The sequence below is a fragment of the Trachypithecus francoisi genome, unplaced genomic scaffold (genome assembly GCF_009764315.1).
Source record: "Trachypithecus francoisi isolate TF-2019V2 unplaced genomic scaffold, Tfra_2.0 Lachesis_group5, whole genome shotgun sequence".
Classification (NCBI taxonomy): domain Eukaryota; kingdom Metazoa; phylum Chordata; class Mammalia; order Primates; family Cercopithecidae; genus Trachypithecus; species Trachypithecus francoisi.
The window spans coordinates 69,226,446-69,247,104 of record NW_022681470.1 but is presented as its reverse complement, the minus strand read 5'-3'; the positions used below and the strand labels follow the sequence as shown (position 1 = coordinate 69,247,104).

At 43.0% G+C, this 20,659-nt stretch overlaps 1 long non-coding RNA gene across 2 annotated transcripts in view; it reads right to left on the bottom strand.

Annotated features, from left to right (window-relative positions):
• The window catches only part of LOC117075328, a 68,363-nt gene extending 49,041 nt beyond the window's left edge, over positions 1-19,322 (bottom strand). For both annotated transcript variants that reach the window (XR_004433968.1, XR_004433969.1), the window contains exons 1-2: positions 19,226-19,322; positions 18,945-19,087 (exon numbers count right to left, since the gene is read on the bottom strand). This is a non-coding gene — a long non-coding RNA (uncharacterized LOC117075328). The remainder of the gene's footprint in view (positions 1-18,944; positions 19,088-19,225) is intronic.
• Positions 19,323-20,659: the final 1,337 nt, after the last annotated feature.

Sequence of the window (20,659 nt, the reverse complement as noted above, 5' to 3'; positions counted from 1 at the left end):
CTGCTGTCTGACCTTGGGCAAGTTACTATCCCTCAGATTCTTTACTTAAAAAATGAAGAGATAGGCTGAATCGGAATTTAAGGGTAAGAAACTAGTAGCCTGTAGACTAAATAAAGCCAGAGATTTGTCTGTGTTTTGGCCACCTTTATTTATTTATTTACATACTTTTAGGGAGGAGACAAGCACTCTCCTACAGACTGGGGTTCCTATCACTCCCCTCAGGTCCCACCTACAGTACCAACCTCAAAACACTGGAGGCATTTGAGTTTGCAACCTTTGGCTGCCAAATTTAAACTCCAGGTAAATATGGAGCAATTGCAGACTTACTTCCACTTATGCTAATGCAGACCATTCAAAGACCTGTCCACACAGAAAAGGGTCTTAGATGGTAGTTGCCAGCCTACTCCAGAACAAATTTATGTTTCTCTGTCTAATCCTCTTTTTATATGCTACCATCTTGAATTTCCAACAAAAGCAGCACCATATCCTCCTGCAGGACCAAGGAATATTAAACTCGAAGGAAACTTAAAAATAATCTATACAGAGCAAATCTTCCATTGTACAGATAAGGAAACCAAAAGAAACTGAGGGTGTATAGTGCTTTTATACTTGCATATGTCAGTGATTTTATCATCTTTTGGAAAATAAGATAAATAAGATAAAATACAATTATTTTATGCATATGTGCAATTCTTATACTTATCTGCAACTCCTTCATGTAAAATTTTTTTTACATACAGGTAGAATTTTTCTTAATAAAAATTCAATGGATGACTGGTTAGAAAAAAGAAATAGTAGTATAGAACTGCTTCTTTTTCTTTGTGATTAAGCTATATAAAACTCACAGCAAAAAATAGGTAAATGTAACCCCCACGCAATGAAAGTAAATAGCAAAAGGATTGTAAAGCTCTGAAAGAAGTCTTTTTGCAGGGATAATAGCAATTTGGATGTAAGCTACTGCTTTTGCATATTAAACACAAGTCTTTGTCTCTGTCACCTCAGTAATGGGAGAAAGCAAAATCTGATTTGATGGGGGGAAAGGAAAGACCATAAATAAAGGGTGTGTTGTTTCCTGGGGGACAACCTTCCTAATGGCATTTTGCCCAGATGCCCTTTCTTCTTGGCTAAATCCCTTGGCCAGGATAAATTGAGTAATCAGATGAATGGTTGAGACCCCAGAAGCTCAAGAGAGACCAGAAAGTTGATCAATGCCTTCAGGGTCCAGACTTGAGCCAGTTCTGACTCTGTGGCCAGACTGGTCAGTGTTGCTGTTGAATAAACACAGTCATAGAAGCCCCACATGTGATCTCTTTCTGGAGAAACTCAAGATCAGTGATGGAAGACAGCCGCCAGCAGGAGTTAGCTAGTCATGAGTATCCCAGAAGTGTTTGAAGATGGGATCACTGGCGAAAACTATTCCCCACAATCTCTTGCCATGACGAAAGTCTAACCTTGGGTGCAAGGAATAACTCCTTTTATTTTTCCCAGGCATACTGCACATCACAGTCACGACTTCTACACTCAGGAAGCCAGTGCCCCAAAAGGCAGAAAGACAGATCTGTTTCTCGTCACAGAAATAAAGAAAGGTAAATGCTGGAGATTGCCCTGGAGATTTAAGGAGTGATGGCAAAATGGCAAAAAGCAATCCAACAAACTGAAGTTCAGGAGATGATGAAAATCAATAATAAAATAGCCTGGGAGATATAGGTTTTCCCAACATGCTGAGTTCATTTCTTCCTCTGCTTGTATATAGTCTCTCTAGCAGTGGGACCTTAATTATCTCCATTTCTCCAACAATCTACCCATCTTTCAGGATCCATCGGGAATCCTACTTCTCCCACGAAGTTTCCTCTAACCTTGCAACTCACAGGATTTCTGCTTTTATTATCTATATTGTTCACTTGCTGATATATTTAAATGTGGCCTCGAACTGCGTTTTAATATATTTATATCTATTTACCTTACCTTCTCAACTAGACTGTAGGCGCTTCACAGGCAGAGCTGAGTCACAATGACTAGCTAGCTGAGCACAAGAACTTTCAAGAGGAACCTGGAATAGCAGGCTCTCTAGCAGCCAGGGTCCCTAGGCTTTTCCATTTCCCCTTCCCTGCATGCCCTGGGCCTCTCTGCTTCCCTCCCAGCATGCCGTGGGCCCCTCTGCTTCCCTTCCTAGCATGCCCTGGGCCTCTCCATATTGGCAACTTCTTTTTGGCTTTTTCTTATCCAGAGAACAGCCTTTCTCTGTGCAACTTCTTTCCTCACTAGAAGGCAAACAGAACCAAAGAGATGTTTATCTTTTTATACGAAAGATAAGGTATCAGAGAAATAATGCATTGTCAACCATGTAGGTAGGTTTAGACAGCAATTATCATTATTCAGATTATTGGAATTTTCTTAGAAAACTAAACCTTCGGCCGGGCGCGGTGGCTCAAGCCTGTAATCCCAGCACTTTGGGAGGCCGAGACGGGCGGATCATGAGGTCAGGAGATGGAGACCATCCTGGCTAACACGGTGAAACCCCATCTCTACTAAAAATACAAAAAAAAAAAAAACAAAAAAAAACTAGCCGGGCGAGGTGGCAGGCGCCTGTAGTCCCAGCTACTCGGGAGGCTGAGGCAGGAGAATGGCGTAAACCAGGGAGGCGGAGCTTGCAGTGAGCTGAGATCTGGCCACTGCACTCCGGTCTGGGCGACAGAGCGAGACTCCGCCTCAAAAAAAAAAAAAAAGAAAAGAAAACTAAACCTTTTCCTGAACAGAGCTGAGCCATTAAAAAAAAAAAAAAGAAAGAAAAAAAGAAAAACAACAAAACGTTCCATAGCTTTCCTTTGGGTGTGGTTACCAGGCATCTGATAACTTAAAAAACAAAACAAAACAAACAAAAAAAAAAAACGCTGGGCACAGTGGCTCATGCCTGTAATCCCAGCACTTTGGGAGACCAAGGCGGGTGGATCACCTGAGGTCATGAGTTCCAGACCAGCCTGACCAACATGGCAAAACCCTGTCTCTACTAAAAATACAAAGATTAGCTGGGTGTGGTGGCACGCGCCTGTAATCCTGGCTACTCAGGAGGCTGAGGCAGGAGAATTGCTTGAACCCGGGAGGTGGAGGTTGTGGTGAGCTGAGATCATGCCATTGCATTCCAGCCTGGGTGACAGAGCGCGACTCCGTTTCAAAAAAAAAAAAAGAGAGAGAGAGAGAGATGTACATGTGGTGTTCACATAGTCCACAAGTGAAATGCAGGTGGGCCCATAAAACAAGCATTAACAATAAAAATACAGTCTGTACTGAATTGTACACTTAAAAAATGGTTACCATAGTAAATTTATGGTATGTGTATTAGATGAGAAATAAAATGACCATTAAAATTAATGATGGAGTAAAGGTAGGCATTTGTTAGAAATTAAAATCGTACTTGGAACTCAAATGAAATTGAATATATAACTAAGTGCTGTATTTACTAGATGTCTGCTTTTATTTACATATTCTCTGCCTCTGAAAAAGAATATGAGGTGGCACTGAGAACAATAATATTATATAGTTGAATGTGTAACTTCATCTTTTTTCCTTAAGTCAAAATCAGAACGTGCGAAGTACATAATATTGTAGCCTGACTAATGAGGTAATGAACAAAGGAAGGAAATGGCCAACTCTGGCTGGGTGTCTTTGATGGGCACATCTGCAGAGAAAGTAAAACACTAGAGGCAGACTCTCCCTACTCAAACCCTTTTAAAAAACTTTCCCATTGTTTGTTGCAGCATTTCTCAGGCATATCTGACTTCACAACACTTTTTATGTAAAAAGAAAAATTCTGGTAGGAGCTCATGAACTACATCATAGCAAAATAGCTAGCATTCACTGACTGATATTTACATGCCAACACTATTCTAAGCACTTTATATACATTGCTGCATTTAATCCTTAAGGCAATCTGCAAGGTGGGCATTATTAACATCTCTCATTTTACAGATGAGGAAATGGAAGCATAGACAGACACAAAGTAAATTGTTCAAAGTCACAAAACTAGTAAGGGGTTAAGGTAGGATTTGAATCAAGGTAGTTTGGCTCCAAAGCCTGGGGGTCTTCACTACTGTTATGGACTTAATGTTTGTTCCCAAATATAGATTTTGTTCCCCAAATTTATATGTTGAAGCCTGACCTCAGGTGTTCTACCTGCCTCAGCTTCCCAAAGTGCTGGGACTATAGACATGAGCCACCACGCCTGGTGCCCCAACCTGCATTGTTGTAGGGTCAACTGTACTGACTTCCTTCCAAAGAATACAATATGAAAAGCAGGAGATGGAGTAAGTTTACAGTGGAGGTGATTAAGGTCAAAATCAACAGTGATAAATTGTGTTGATAGTATATACCCTTGATATGATGTGATGAAAATAGCACCTTATCTCTGTGATCTTCCTGTTAAAAAACCCATGATCTCTGTCACACAAGAAAAACATCAGACAGGCTGGGCACAGTGGCTCACGCCTGTAATCCCAGCACTTTAGGAGGCTGAAGTGGATGGATCACCTGAGGTCAGGAGTTCGAGACCACCCTGACCAACATGGTGAAACCCTGCCTCTACTAAAAATACAAAAATTATGCTGGGCTTGGTAGCTCACACCCGTAATCTCAGCACTTTGGGAGCAGAAGTGAATGGATTATCTGAGGTTAAGAGTTTGAGACCAGCCTGACCAATATGGAGAAACCCCATCTCTACTAAAAATACAAAATTAGCCTGGCATGGTGGCACATGACTGTAGTCCCAGCTACTCGGAAGGCTGAGGCAGGAGAATCGCTTGAACCTGGGAGGCAGAGGTTGCAGTGAGCTGAGATCATGCCATTGTACTCCAGCCTGGGCAACAAGACAGAAACTCCATCTCAAAAAACAAAAACAAAAAAGCAAAAAAACAATGCAGGTTAGAACTGCACAGGTCCACTTAAACGCAAATTGTTTTAAATAAATACAGTTAGCCCTCTGTATCCGCAGGTTCCACATTCACAACCAAATGTGGATGGAAAATACAGTATTGGAGAAATTTGAAACCAGCAGATAGGGAAGGCTGACTTTGTGTATGGCTGAGTTCTTCAGGGCCCACTTTGGGACTTGCGTATGTGTGGATTTTGATATCCGTGGGTATTTTAGGCCATTCTTGTGTTGCTATGAATAAATACTAGAGACTGGATAGTTTTTAAAGAAAAGAGGTTTAATTAGCTCACAGTTTTGCAGGTTGTACAGTCATGGCACTGACATTTCTCAGCTTCTGGAGAGGCCTTAGGGGGCTTTTACTCATGAGAGGCAAAGCAGAAGCAGGGGAATCCCATGGTAAAAGGAGGAGTGAGGGAGAGAAAGAATTAGGGTGGGGTGGGGATGTGCCACACACTTTTAAATGACCAAATCTCATGAGAACTCACTATCACCAAGACTGCACACAACGACAGTACAAAGCCATGAGGGATCCACCCTCATTATCCAGAGACCTCCCACCAGGCCCCCCTCCAGCATTGAGGATTACAATTCAACATGAGATTTGAGCAGGAAAAAATATCCAAACCATATCACTCTGCCCCAACCAACCTCTCCCAAGTGTCATGTCCTCACACTGCAAAATATAATCATGCCTTCCCAACAGTTCCCCCAAATCTTAGCTTATTCCAGCATTAACTCAGAAGACCCAAGTAAGTTCAAAGTGTCATCTAGAGATGAGTTCCTTCACTTATGAGCCTATAAAAATCAAAAAATTATTTACTCCCATGATACAATGGGAGTATAGGCATTGGGTAAACATTCTTATTCCAAAAGAGAGAAATCAGCCAAAAGAAAGGGGCTACAGGCAGGCCCCTTTCAAAACCCAACAGTTCAAAACTCCGCAGGGTAATCATTAAAAGTTAAAGCTCCAGAATAATCTCCTTTGAATCCATGTCCCACACCCAGGGCACAGTGGCACAAGGGGTGGACTCTGAAGGCGTGGAGCAGCTCTGCCTCTGTGGCTTTGTAGGGTTCAGCCTCCATGGCTGCTCCCATGGGTTGGAGTTGAATGTCTGCAGCTTTTCCAGGTGCAGGGTGAAAGCTGCCAGTGGATTTACCATTCTGGGGTCTTAAGGATGGTAGCTGCCTTCTCACAGCTCCACTAGCAGTACCCAGTGGGAACTCTGCTGGGGGCCTCCAACGCCACATTTCCCCTCTGCACTGCCCTAGTAGAGGTTCTCTGTGAGGGCCCTGCCCCCATAGCAGGCTTCTGCCTTGACAGCCAGGCTTTTCCATATATTCTCTGAAATGTAGGGGGAGGTTGCCAAGAATCCACCACTCTTGCATTCTGCATCTGCAGGCTTAGCACTATATGGAAGCTGCCAATGTTTAGGGCTTGTATTCTCCAGAGCAGCGGCCCAAGCTATTCCTGGGCTCCTTTGAGCCATGGCAGGAGCTGGAGTGGCCAGGACGTGGGGAGTGGTGTCCCAAGACCATGCAGGGCAGTGGAGCCCTGGGCCCTGTCCACGAAACCCTTCTTCCTTCCTAGGTTTCTGGACCTGTGATAAGAGAGGCTGCTACAGAGGTCTCTGAAATTCCTTCAAGGCCTTTTCCCTCATTGTTTCGGATATTATCAATTTGCTCTGTTTTATTTATGCAAATATCTATAGTGAATGGTTGCTCCATAGCCTGTCTGAAATCCTCTCCCAAAAAAGCTTTTTCTTTATCTGCTGCGTAGCCAGGTTGCAAATTTTCCAAACTTTTGTGCTCTGCTTCCTTTTCAAATATAAGTTCCAACTTTAAGTCATTCCTTTGCTCCCACATCTGAGCATAGGTTGTTAGAAGAAGCTAGGTTATATCTTGAACACCTGGCTACTTAGAAGTTTCTTCTATCAGGTATCCTAGGTCATCACCCTCAAGTTCAAAATTCCACAGATCTCTAGGGCAGGGATATGATACAGCCAAATTCTTTGCTAAAGCACAACAAGGGTGATCTTTGCTCCAGTTCCCAGTAAGTTCCTCATCTCCATCTGAGACCTCATCAACCTGGCCTTTGTCCATACCACTCTCAGTATTTTGGTCACAACCATTTAACAAGTCTCTAAGAAGTTCCAAACTTTCCCTCATCTTATCTTTTTCTGAGCCCTCCAATGTCTTCTATTCTCTGTCTGTTACTCAGTTCCAAAGCTGCTTCCACATTTTCCGGTATCTTTAAAGAAATGCCCCACTTCTGGTACCAGTTTTCTGTATTACTCCATTCTTGCATTGCTATAAAGAAATACCTGAGACTGGGTGGGTAATTTATAAGAAAAGAAGTTTAATTGGCTCTTGGTTCTGTAAGCTGTATACGAAGCATAGCACCAGCATCTGCTTCCAGAGAGGCCTCAGGAAGCTTTAACTCATGGCAAAAAGTGAAGTAGGAGCAGGAACATCACATGGCCAGAGCAGGAGCAACAGAGAGCGGGGGTGGGGAGAGGTGCCACACACTTTAAAATGACCAAATCTTGTGAGACCTCACTCACTATTGCAAAGATAGCACCAAGCCACAAGGGATCCACCCCATGACCCAAACACCTTCACTAGGCCCCACCTCCAGCACTGGGGATTACAATTCAACATGAGATTTGGGCAGGGATAAATATCCAAACTGTGTCAGGAGGATCCTGGGATAAGTCCGTCTAATACATCAGAGGATGGGATAACTGTATATACAGCCACACTTAAGAAGCGGGGATTTATGCTCCCCATCCTTTGGGGTGGAGTAACTATATACATTGTTTGAAATTCTTCTGCGTGGGAGATTTGTCTGTTATCCTCCGTTTACTTATTCACAAGATCTTTTGGTCTTAAGTAGATTTTATTCTTTAGAGCAGTTTTAGATTCACAGTAAAACTGAGCAAAAAGTACAGCTAGCAAAAAAAAACAACCACAACAAACAACCCCCAACTAAAAGATGGGCAAGGGGTCTGAATAGACATTCCTCAAAAGAAGACATACAAATGGTCAGCAGGTTTACGAAAAGATGCTCAACATCACTATCAGAGAAATATAAATCCAAACCACAATGAGATATCACCTAATATCTGTTAGAATGGTTACTATAAAGAAGACAAAAGATAACAAGTGTTGGTAAGGATGTGGAGAAAAAGGAACCCTGGACACTGTTGGTGGGAATGAAAATTGGTATAGCCATTATGGAAAACAGTACGGAGGTTTCTCAAAAAATTAAAAATAGAACTACCATATGATCCAGCAATCCAGTTTCTGGGTATATATCCAAAGGAAATGAAATCAGTGTCTCAAAAAGATATCAGCACTTTCATGTTCATTGCAGCATTATTCACAATAGCTAAGATATGGAAACAGCTTAAAGTGTTTGTAGATGGATGACTGGAAAAGGAAAATGTGGGGGAGGGGTGTGTGTGTATTCCATTGTGTGTGTATACACAATGTATGCAATATAATGGAATATTTTTCAGCCTGCCATTTACCACAACATGGATAAACCTGAAGGACATGCTGCTAAGTGAAAAAAGTTACATACAGAAAGATAAATATTGCATGACTTCACTTATATATGGAAGCTAACAAAGTTGAATGCATAAAGGCAGAGTAGAATGATAGTTGCTAAGGGCTGGGGGGTTGGGGGAAGGGTGTTGGCCAAAGGGTATAAAGTTTCAGTTATGCAAGATGATATGTTTTAGAAATCTATTGCATAGCATGGTGACTGTAGTTAAAAATACTGTATTGTATATTTGAAATTTGCTAAGAAAGTGTATCTTAAGTGGTTCTCACCACACAAAAGGTAACTACGTGAGATATGCATATGTTGATTAGCTTGATTGTGGTAGTCATTTCACAATGTATAGGTACCTCAAAACATCACATGGTACACAGTAAATATATACAATTTTTGTCAAGTGTACTTCAGTTAAGCTGGGAAAAAAATACAGTTTTCATACACTTCTGTCCTCTCTCCAGCAACATACAGCATTCTCCACTGTCAACATCCCACTCCCAAGTAATATACTGACACTGTACCACCACACTGACAATATCATTACCACCCAAAGTTCATAGTTGACAAAATTCTTGGTATTGTACACTCTGTGGGTTTGGACAAATGTATAATGACTTACATTCACCACTAAGGGATCATATAGATAGTTTTACTGCCCTAAAAATCCTCTGTGCTCGGCCGGGCGCGGTGGCTCACGCCTGTAATCCCAGCACTTTGGGAGGCCGAGATGGGTGGATCACAAGGTCAGGAGATCGAGACCACCCTGGCTAACACGGTGAAACCCCGTCTCTACTAAAAATACAAAAATTAGCCGGGCGCGGTGGCGGGCGCCTGTAGTCCCAGCTACTCGGGAGGCTGAGGCAGGAGAATGGTGTAAACCCAGGAAGTGGAGCTTGCAGTGAGTGGAGATTGCGCCACTGCACTCCAGCCTGGTCGACAGAGCAAGACTCCGTCTCAGAGAAAAAAAAAAAAAAAAATCCTCTGTGCTCCACCTAAACATGACACCATCATTACCGCCCAAAGTTCATAGTTCATGTTTATTCTTGGTATTGTATACTCTATGGGTTTGGACAAATGTATAAAGACATACACTCACCACTATGGGATCATATCGAATAGTTTTACTGCCCTAAAAATCCTCTGTGCTCCACCTAAACATTGCTTTCTCTCCCTTCCCCCCTGACAATGACTGATGTTTTTAAAGCCTCCATAGTTTTGCCTTTTCCATCATGTCATATAGTTGGGATCATATGGTATATAATATTTTAAGATTGACTCTGTCACTTAGCAATATGCATTGAGGTTCTTTCATGTCTGTTCGTGGCTTGATAGCTCATTTCTTTTTATCATTGAATAATATTTCATTGTCTGGACATGCCACAGTTTATCCATTCTCCTACTGAAGATGTCTTGATTACTTTCAAATTTGGGCAATTATGAATAAAACTGCTGTAGACATACTTGTGCACATTTTTGTGTACACATAAGTTATCGGTTCATTTGGATACATACCAAGGGCTTTAGCTGCTGAACTGAATGGTAAAAGTATGTTTAATGTTTAAGAAACCTCCAAACTGTCTTCCAAATTAGCTGTACCATTTTCCATTTCCACCCGTAGTGAATGCAATTTCCTATTACTCCACATCCTTGCAAGCATTTGGTGTTGTCATTGTTTTGAATTTTGGCCATTCTAACAGGTATATAGTGGTGTCTCATTGTTATTTGAATTTGCAATTCCCTAATGATGTATGATGTTGAATATCTTTTCATATCCTTATTTGCCATCTATATATCTTTTTTGATGAGGTGTCAATTCGGGTCTTTTGCTCATTTTTAATTGAGTTGTCTTTGTATTGTTGTTTTAAGAATTATTTAATAGTTTGGATAACAGTCCTTTATCAGATGTGTCTTCTCAAATATTTTCTTCTAGTCAATGGCTTATATTCGCATTCTTTTGACAATGTCTTTTGCAGAGCAGAAATTTTTAATTTTATTGAAGTCTAGCTTATCAATTATTTCTTTCATGGGTTGTGCCCTTGGTATTATACCTAAAATGTCATCTAGATTTTTCTCTTATGTTATCTTCCAGGAGTTTTATAGTTTCAGGTTTGCAGGCACACACCACCATGCCTGGCTAATTTTTGTATTTTTAATAGAAACGGGGTTTCAACATGTTAGCCAGGCTGGTCTTGAAACCCTAACCTCAGGTGATCCGCCCACCTTGGCCTCCCAGAGTGCTAGGATTACAGGCGTTAAACAATGCACCCAGCCAACAAATATACTTTTAGAATGACCTGGAAGAACAATTTCAAATGTAAATTCTTGAATTCCTTGGAGTCCTGCCCTGAAATGTGGTGGCATAGGGCACAATAACTTCCTTTCTCTACTTCTCTTCCTGCTTCTGGCTCGTCTTAACAGACCTCATGTGCAAGCCTGTGGATACTCCAGAATGTGGTCCAACCTCTGTCCACATGTCCTGCCAACAGCTGCCCCGAGGCCACCTCTCAGGCCCAGAGATCTCATGGTGGCAATGAGGCCATCCCTAAGGGGATGGGCCACAAAAACTCTGGGGGCAGGGTCAGACAGGGCCAATTGTCCAGAGTATTCTGGTGTCCCAGCTACCTGGAGCATGATCTAGCAAGGAAGGTGGGTGCTGGGTGGCCACGTCTCCTTGGCCAGGATCATGCATCCAGTGAGGAGAGACACAGCTGGAGGAAGCACAGTTCTCTGACTTCAATGCACATGTGAATCACCTGGGATCTTATTAAGTAGGTATGGGGTGGGGCCTGATAGTCTGCGTTTCTCCCAAGCTTCCAGGTGCTGTCGATGCTGCTGGTACAAGGGCCACACTTTGAATAATTAAGGTCTAAAGCAGAGCCCAAGGCAGGGGTCCTTTTCACCTTGGCAGAGCAGTACCATTAGCAAAAAAGGATGTGTTTGATAATTTAATCACTCCCATGGATAAATTACCAATAGAACTTAGTATGCACTTAAAGTCACACAAAAACAATATATGTGCAACACAAATTTGAATGTAGCACCAATGCCTACATGGAGAATTCTTTAGCACAACCAGGTGTCTCACAGTCTTTGGCCCTATAAGTTATCATGTTCTTCCCCTTCTTGTACCCTCTGACCCCTTCTTGTATGTGGGTTCACACTGCATGACTCACTGACCAGGTTCTTACATTTCTAGTAGTCTTCATTGTTCCTTCCGCAGTTCCATACAAACCCATTTCTTATGTTTCTTTTTGTTGGTTTTTTTGTTTTGAGACGGAGTCTTACTCTGTCACCTAGGCTGGCACGCAGTGGCATGATCTCAGCTCACTGGAACCTCCACCTTCCAGGTTCAAGCAATTCTCCAGCCTCAGCCTCCAGAGTAGCTGGGATTACAGGTGTGCGCCACCATGCCCAGCTAATTTTTGTATTTTTCATAGAGACGGAGTTCCACCATGTTGGCCAGGCTGGTCTCGAACTCCTGAGCTCAGATGATCCACCTGCCTCGGACTCCCAAAGTGCTGGGCTTACAGGCATGAGCCACTGCGCCCGGCCGCATTTCTTATACTTATTCATCATTTACTATGCTCTTTTCCCTCATGTGCTTCACTGCACTCACAGTACGTTACTCCCAGCACTTTCTGCAACAGACTTGTTACTTTTCCAGGTCCTTTTGCCCTCAGCCCTCAAGCCCACTGGGCTCAGCTGGTGCTGGTGCTGCTTCTCTGGCAGCTGCTGCCTCCTGTCTCTGAGCTCCCTGATACTGGAAAGAACCCTCCCAAGTCTTCCTTCTGGCATGTGGAGGCATCTTCAACTAATTCCATGTGGCAAGTGAATCTATTTATACCTTTTGGAAACCTCATCATTTGGGCAGGAAGTGACCAACTTCCTGGCAAAGAACTCCCAAGAACATCTTCCCAAAGGGAAAAGAGAGAAAACATATCTCTGACGTACATGTATGGTTTCCTCACTTTTAACTGGTCCTGCCCCAGCCCAGCAGTGCGCCTCCAGACTGAAGAGCCTCTGCTAGGGACAGAAGCCCACCCTGGCTCAAGGACTTAGATGCAGCAGGTGTTTAGTTAGCCTCGATTGAATCTAGTTGAATTTCTTGCAGCTGGAAAACTGTTTCCTATTTACTTTCTGCTCCTGCCAGTCCTTTCACAGGGCACTGTCAAATATTGGTTAATGCATGAAGATCACCTTTTGAGGGCCAGGCGCAGTGGCTCATGCCTGTAATCTTAGCACTTTGGGAGGCTGAGGCAGGCAGATCACCTGAGGTCAGGAGTTTGAGACTAGCTAGGCCAACACGGTGAAACCCCATCTCCGCATCTCTACTAAAAATACAAAAATTAGCTGGGCATGATGGCGGGCCACCTGTAATCCCAGCTACCTGGGAGGTTGAGGCTGGAGAATCACTTGAACCCAGGAGGTGGAGGTTGCAGTGAGCCGAGATTGTGCCACTGCACTCCAGTCTGGGTGACAAGAGTGAGACTTTGTCTCAAAAAAAAATCACTTTTTGCTACAACTGAGGATTCAGTGTATGTCAGAATGCTCACTGCTGACTCAGAGGCTCATGTAATGGGTACAGAGAGCGATGCAAACTTTCTTCTAGACAGGAGGGAATAATACCACATGGAGCTGGCACCCACCACCCCACCCTAAACAAACAAACAAAAAACTCCTGCGTTGACTGGAACACATGAGAACTTTGTCTCTGGAGTATGTAAAAGATGACTTTAGGGGTCAATAAACAGGCTGTTTCTACATGGTGATGTATTGTAAAAGAACTGAAAACGACTGCTGCCTCTGTGACTGCTATAAATACTGTGAGAGCTTACACTTTGGTAATGACTGCAGGTGAAATTACTGCTTACTTTGGTATCGTTTTGAGTTTTACAATATATATATTTTTTCAAATCTGCTATGCCATATTCTAATAGTCAAAGATGTGTCTCCAACTCAAAAAGAAAAAAAGCCTGCACGTTGTGCACATGTACCCTAGAACATAAAGTATAATTAAAAAAAAAAGAAAGAAAGAAAGAAAAAAAGAAAGAGAAAGAAAGAAAGAGAAAGGAAAGAAAGAAAGAAAGAAAGAAAGAAAGAAAGAAAGAAAGAAAGAAAGAAAGAAAAAGAACCACCACACTACTACCTTACAGGACTCAGCAGGACTAGCCCCAGGGGCAAAACTGGAACAGGAGAGTTGGTCTCCAGGGAATACTTCTTTCTTCCTGCTACGACCTTCTTGCCCACTGTTGCTGGCTTCATCTCAACAATGCAGAAAACGTACTGTTCAACTGTTCTTTCTCCCAGGGTTAATGGTTTCAAGGTACAGTCCTGCTAATGTTAATGTGATTGGCCCTCCCTCACATTCCCTGTACATTTTCCTGATGGCTCTCTGGTGCTTGTTGGGGTAGAAGACAGGTGAGGAAACCTTGCTGTGGGAAGTACTTCTGCACAGATGAGGTCTCAGAACCCTCCTATTCTATCCTGGCGTGGTGGCTTTTTTCTGTACGCAAGTGGTGCTTACTGCTGCTATTGGTCTGATGGACTCACCCATTGACTGAATTTCTGGGTGACAAATGAAGGTCCAAGGTTGATGTTTTATTTTGATACAGGGTCTCACTCTGTCACCCAGACTAGAGTGGCATAATCTCGGCTCACTGCAACCTCTGCCTCCTGGGCCCAAGCAATCCTCCTACCTCAGCCTCTCCAGTAGCTGGGACCACAGGTGTGTGCCACCATACCTTAATTTTTTTCTTTTTTTTTTTTTTGAGACGGAGTCTCGCTCTGTCGCCCAGGCTGGAGTGCAGTGGCCGGATCTCAGCTCACTGCAAGCTCTGCCTCCCGGGTTTATGCCATTCTCCTGCCTCAGCCTCCCGAGTAGCTGGGACTACAGGCACCCGCCACCTTGCCCAGCTAGTTTTTTGTATTTCTTAGTAGAGACGGGGTTTCACCATGTTAGCCAGGATGGTCTCGATCTCCTGACCTCGTGATCCACTGATCCGCCCGTCTCGGCCTCCCAAAGTGCTGGGATTACAGGCTTGAGCCACCGCGCCCGGCCTTTTTTTTTTTTTTTTTTTTTTTTTAATAAAGATAAGGTCTCACTATGTTGCTGTGGCCGGTCTCAAATTCCTGGGCTCAAGAGATCCTCCTGCCTCAGCCTCCTAAAGTGCTGAGATTACAGGTGTGAGACACTGTGCCTGGCCGTTTTCTTTATATTTACTCTGCTTGGAGATTATTGAGCTTCCTATATGTGTGAGTTTATAGTTTTCATCAATTTGGGGGAAATTTCAGCCATTATTTTTTCAAAAAAAATTTCTTATTCCCCTCTTCTGGGACTCAATTTCCATATTATACTGCTTAATATTGTCTCTCAGGTAACTGAAGCTCACTCTCTTTACCTCTCTTTCTTTTTAGTTTTTGTTTCTTTAGTTGTTTTTCTCTAGACAGTTTCTATTGCTATGTTTTCAATTTATTGATCTTTTCTTTTGCATCATCCAATTTGTTCTTAATCCCATGCAGTATATTTTCCATTTTGAATGTATTTTTCATCTCTAGGAGTTTCATTTGGATCTTTTTTGTATCTTCAGTTTATCCTTTCATTGTGTTCATGTTTTCTATTTGTTTTTATTTTCTTTCTTGAGACAGAGTCTCTCTCTGTTGCCCAGGCTGGAGTGAGTGGTGTTGTCTCAGCTTACTGCAACCTCTGCCTCCCAGATTCAAGCAATTCTCGCGCCTTAGCCTCCTAAGTAGCTGGGATTACATGTGCACGCCACCACGCCCAGCTAATTTTTGTATTTTTAGTAGAGACGGGGCTTCACCATATTGGCCAGTCTGGTCCCGAACTCCTGACCTCAAGTGATCCACCTGCCTCTGCCTCCCAAAGTGCTGGGATTATAGGCGTGAGCCACCACACTTGGCTCATGTTTTCTATGTTCCTCAGCATGTGAAGCATGCTTATAGTAGTTGTTTTTAATGTTCTTATCTGCTAATTTCATCATCTCTGCCACTTCTGGGTCTGTTTTCACTGACTGACTTTTCTCCTAGTTATGGGTACTATTTTCCTATTGTGATGCATGCTTGGCAAGCTTTGATTGGTTGCTGGATATTGTGAATTTTACCTTGTTGGATACTAGATTTTGTTGTAATCCTTTAAATAACGCTCTACTTTGTTCAGTTATTTAGATTTAATCTGATCCCTTCAAGGCTTGCTTTTAAGCTTTGTTAGGGTGGGTTCAGAGCAACAGATAGTGTGGGGCTTATTTAGCCCCACCACCATGACCATACCCTTCTGTGGACTCTGCTTAATGCTCTGTGTGTGATGAGGTCTTTTCACTCTGCCTAATGGGAACTGAATTTTGTGACCTTCCAGAATTTGGGGTGTTCTTGCTTTCTTTTTTTTTTTTTTTTTTGAGACGAAGTCACTCTGTCGCTCAGGCTGGAGTCAGTGGCGCAATCTTGGCTCACTGCAACCTCCACCTCCCAGGTTCAAGTGATTCTCCTGCCTCAGTCTCCTGAGTAGCTGGGACTACAGGTGCGTGGCACTATGCCTGGCTAATTTTTATATTTTTAGTAGAGACGAAGGTTCGCCACATTGGCCAGGCTGGTCTCGAACTCCTGACCTCATGATCCTCCCACTTTGCCTCTCAAAGTGCTGAGATTACAGGTGTGAGCCATCGCACCCAGCCCGGTGTTCTTGCTTTCTATTGCATATATGTTTGTTTCACACAGTTTCATGTTGTATATGTTTGTTTCACACAGTTTCATGTTGTTTTCTCTCCTACATGCACAGATCAGTACCCAGTCAAATTATCAACCTGCAGATCTCTGGAGCTCTCTTGCAGGTCAGGTTCCTCCTCTCTGATATTTTGCCTCTCAAATTTTCACCATCCCAGCATCCCTAAACTTCAGTCTCTCAACTCAGTGAGACCACGAGGCTCTGCTTGGGTTCCTCTTCCCCACACTGCAACCGGGAAACTGCCTGTAACCAGTTAAACTGAAGCAATCATAGGACTGAACTTGGTTTCCCCCTCCCTTCTTTCAGGGACACAATCCTGTGCTAACTAACCAAATCCTGAAACTGTTGTGTCATATAGTTTGTTCAGATTTTTAGTAGTTTGAGGTAAGAAAGTAAATCCCTGGCTGGGCGTGGTGCCTTATGCCTGTAATCCCAACACTTTGGGAGGCCACGGTGGGCGGATCACTTGAGGTCAGGAGTTTGAGACCAGTCTGGCCAACATGGTGAAACCTCGTCTCTACTGAAAATACAAAAAATTAGCTGGGCATGGTGGCAAGTGCTTGTAATCCCAGTTACTAGGGAGGCTGAGGCGGGAGAATTGCTTGAACCCAGGAGGCAGACCCAGGTGAGCCGAGATGGCGCCATTGTACCCCAGCCTGGGCAACAAGAGCGAAACTCCATCTCAAAAAAAAAAAAAAAAAAAAAAAAAAAAAAAAGTAAATCCCTGGAATCTATTATTTCATCGTGGTGAGGAACAGAAGTTCTCTCAACACAGATCTAATTATATAATACATGACATTTTACATCATGATCTTTTCACTTAACAGTAGATTTTGGCCGTTTTTCCATTGTATTACACAATTGCAGTAGACATTATTTTAAACTATGTACTCATTCATTATCTTATTAAACAACTACCTACTGAGTGTCTTCTATGCTCTAGGCACCGGATAAAGCAGTAAAACAACAACAACAAACCCAAATAAAAACAAAACAAAACAAAAACGCAGGTAAGTTCACACTGTCATGGAGCTTTTACTCTAGTGTAAAAGTAGAAGTAGCTACTACTTCCTAGTAGCAGGAAGATGGGAAAAAGGTAAGTAAACAGATAAATGAGCAAACCTTACAGCAGTAAGTGCTATAAGATAGGGTGAGTGGGCCGGGCGCGGTGGCTCACGCCTGTAATCTCAGCTCTTTGGGAGGCTGAGGGGGGTGTGGATCACGAGGCCAGGAGTTCGAGATCAGCCTGACCAACATGGTGAAACCCTGTCTCTATTAAAAATACAAAAATTAGCTGGGCGTGGTGGTGCACACCTGTAAACCCAGCTACTTGGGAGACTGGGGCAGGAGAATTGCTTGAACCCGGGAGCCAGAGGTTACAGTGAGCCAAGATCGTGCCATTGCAATCCAGCCTGGGCGACAGAGCAAGATTCCGACAAAAAAAAAAAAAAAAAAAAAAACACCAAGAAAAAAAGATATGGTGAGTTTTAGAGGGTGACTAGGACAGTTATTTAAGATGAGTGTTAAAATCATAGAAATCTTTCAGGTTTCTTCTAGAGCACTCCTCCTCAAAGTCACCTGCACAATGATCCCTGCATTAGATTCTGCCTCTAGGGAACCTGACCTCAGACAGAGTATGCACCTTCTGAAGATTCCTGACTTACTACATCCTTATTGCTTATAAGAATTCTATTTTTAGAAATACTATGTGCACTGGAGATAATTTGAAATTTACTGAATCACAATGAAAAGTAGGAAGCAGTTGAAGGTGTGGGAGGTGGCAGATGGGTAATTGAAAGGTAACTAAAGATCCTGAGGTAAAGAACTAATTGCAGCTTGATATGGTCTGAATGTTTGTGTCCCCCAGAACATTCATATGGTGAAACCTAATCCCCAGTGTGACAGTATTAGGAGGTGGGGTCTTTGGGAGATGATTAGGTCATGATGGTAGAGACCTCACTGATGGGATAGGTGCCCTTAGGAGAGAGACCCTGAGAGATCCCTTGCCCCTCTGCCACGTAAGGATGGCCATCTCTGAACCAGGAAGCAGGCCCTCACCAGACACTGATTCTCCCACATGTCATGATCCTGGACTTCCCATAACTGTGAGAAATAAATTTCTGTTGTTTATAAGCCACTCAGACTATGGCAGTTCATTATAACAGCCCAATGGACTAAGACATAGCTGATGGCTACATGTAGAATTAGAGTTCTCTTGGGTTTGAATGGGTTAGGAACAGAAGTCTGTGAAGACTTTGGAATAACCACACCTAACTTTAAACCAGAGTAGGCCATTTGGAATCATCTAGGTGAACATGTTGCTCCTTTTCCTCAGCAACTATTAGAGCCTGCAGGTTACCTCTCTGGTCCCAGAACACATATCCCATTTTCCTCTAAAGAAATCTGCCATTGGATCCAGAGGCCTGGTGGTTTAAGAGCTAAGGACAAAAAAAAAAAAAAACCAAAAAACTAAAAAAACAGAAACACGAAAGCCAAGGGTGTGAGCAATGGTGAAAAGAAAGAAGGGGGCAAACTGAGAAACAAGAATGAGGCTACAGACTAGAGAAGGAAAACTCAGGGTAACTTGAAACTTCAGTCACAATTCTTTCTTTCTTCTCTGTGGGAGAAGATAGTCAAGCCGGAAAGTTGAAGATCAGCAGTGGCAAATGCCCCACCACTACCCTTCCCCACTCCCTACCTCCCTCATCTCCCCACCATCTACTCACTTTCTGAAGAGAGGAGCCTGGGCAGAGTGTTTGGAAGTGCTCTCTTATTGACAGTCTGGGCAGATTCCAACCTGGCATTCAAGGTAGATGGTAATTCCACTGCCAAGCTTTCTGAAGAGGCCAATATCTGAAGAGGCTGCGATCTAGAATCATTAACAAATTCAACCAAATGTTAAGCAAATGAAAAAGAACTCCATGCAAGTAGGCAGTCGGTCTTCCTCTGAGTCCTTGTGCTATCTTCATCTTCGTCAGAATCAGAATAGTAATGATTAAGTACACACCTGAATATACCCCTTAGGTGCTGAGAACATACAGTCCTTCAAATGCTGCCCTCACCTTAGGGAGGGTGCCCTTTGAGTTCCATTTTCAGGACTGTGATTGGGTTTTACAGGGCCAGTCACGGGTTATGGTAATAACTAACAATTGAACAGGACATTACAACTTCCAAAATACTTTCACAAATATTATTTAGCTGCCACTATCTTAGTCCATTTGTGCTGATATAACAAAATACCAGAGGCTGGTTAGCTTATAAATAGCAGAAATGTATTTCTCACTGTTCTGAAGTCTGAGAAGTCCAAGATCAAGACACTGGCAGACTCAGTGTCTGGTGAGGGCTTTCTGGTTCATAAATGGCAGTTTCTAGTTGTACCCTCACATCGTGGATGGGATGAGCAAGCTCCCTTGGACCTATTGTATAAGGGCACTGATTGTATTCATAAGGGTGTGTTCTCATGACCCAGTCACCTACCCAAACGCTATACCTCCTAATATCATGACCTTAGGGGTTAGGATTTCAACATATGAATTTTGTGGGGACACAGATATTCAGATCATAGCAACCACTCATCTGTATGGTAGCTACTCTTACTATTGTTGTTTTCGTTTTTTCAGACGGGTGCACTAAGGGTCAGAGCAATTCACTAATTTGCCCAAGATCCCATAGCCAACAAGAGGCTATGGCCTAAAATCTATACATTTCACACTCCATCCCCCTGCCCTGTCCCAATATCTGCTCACTGGAGTCTTCTTGTGTCCTGATACCCAGAGACAGGAGTTCTAAGATCCTAGAAAGGGCAACAAGGAACTGGCCATCCGTGGGCTCCCCAAAACCTACACTCTCTCTCAAGGGGGATTTCCCATACTTGTTGGAAAAGGAACATTAAATCCCACCCTTTTTTTACTTTAAGGACAACTGTCAACTTTCTGGGCACAGAAAGCACTTCACAGTCTGCCTGTTTTGCCCTCTCTCATTCTCAGGATGAAAGACCTCTCTAGCCAACGGGAAGATGGCAAGATGTGTGAATGTACCCCTGGGAGCAAAATCACAGAGGCTGTGTAATCCTCTATACATGTAGGGACTGAGTGTGGATATCTCTGACCAGTGTGGATGTTGAGCACATTGTTTCATAACCCTGCCTCACTGGCTCCTCTCTCCCCTACCTCCAGAACTGCCTATCTAACTCATCTGTGGTGATGGAATGCTATTTCTTTCACATTACCCTAAATTAAGTATCATTAGAAAGGTAACTGCTGTGTTTAAAACAAATAAATCACCTAACACATTCCAGAGATAAATTCAAATTATTTTTAGATAATCCATCCTTTTGGATTATCCAAACAACTGCTGCTTCCCCTAGCAGGAATAATTGAGAACTGAGACAAAAAGAAACTTAACCAAAATTTAAGCCAACTTGCAGACCAGCTATAAGGCT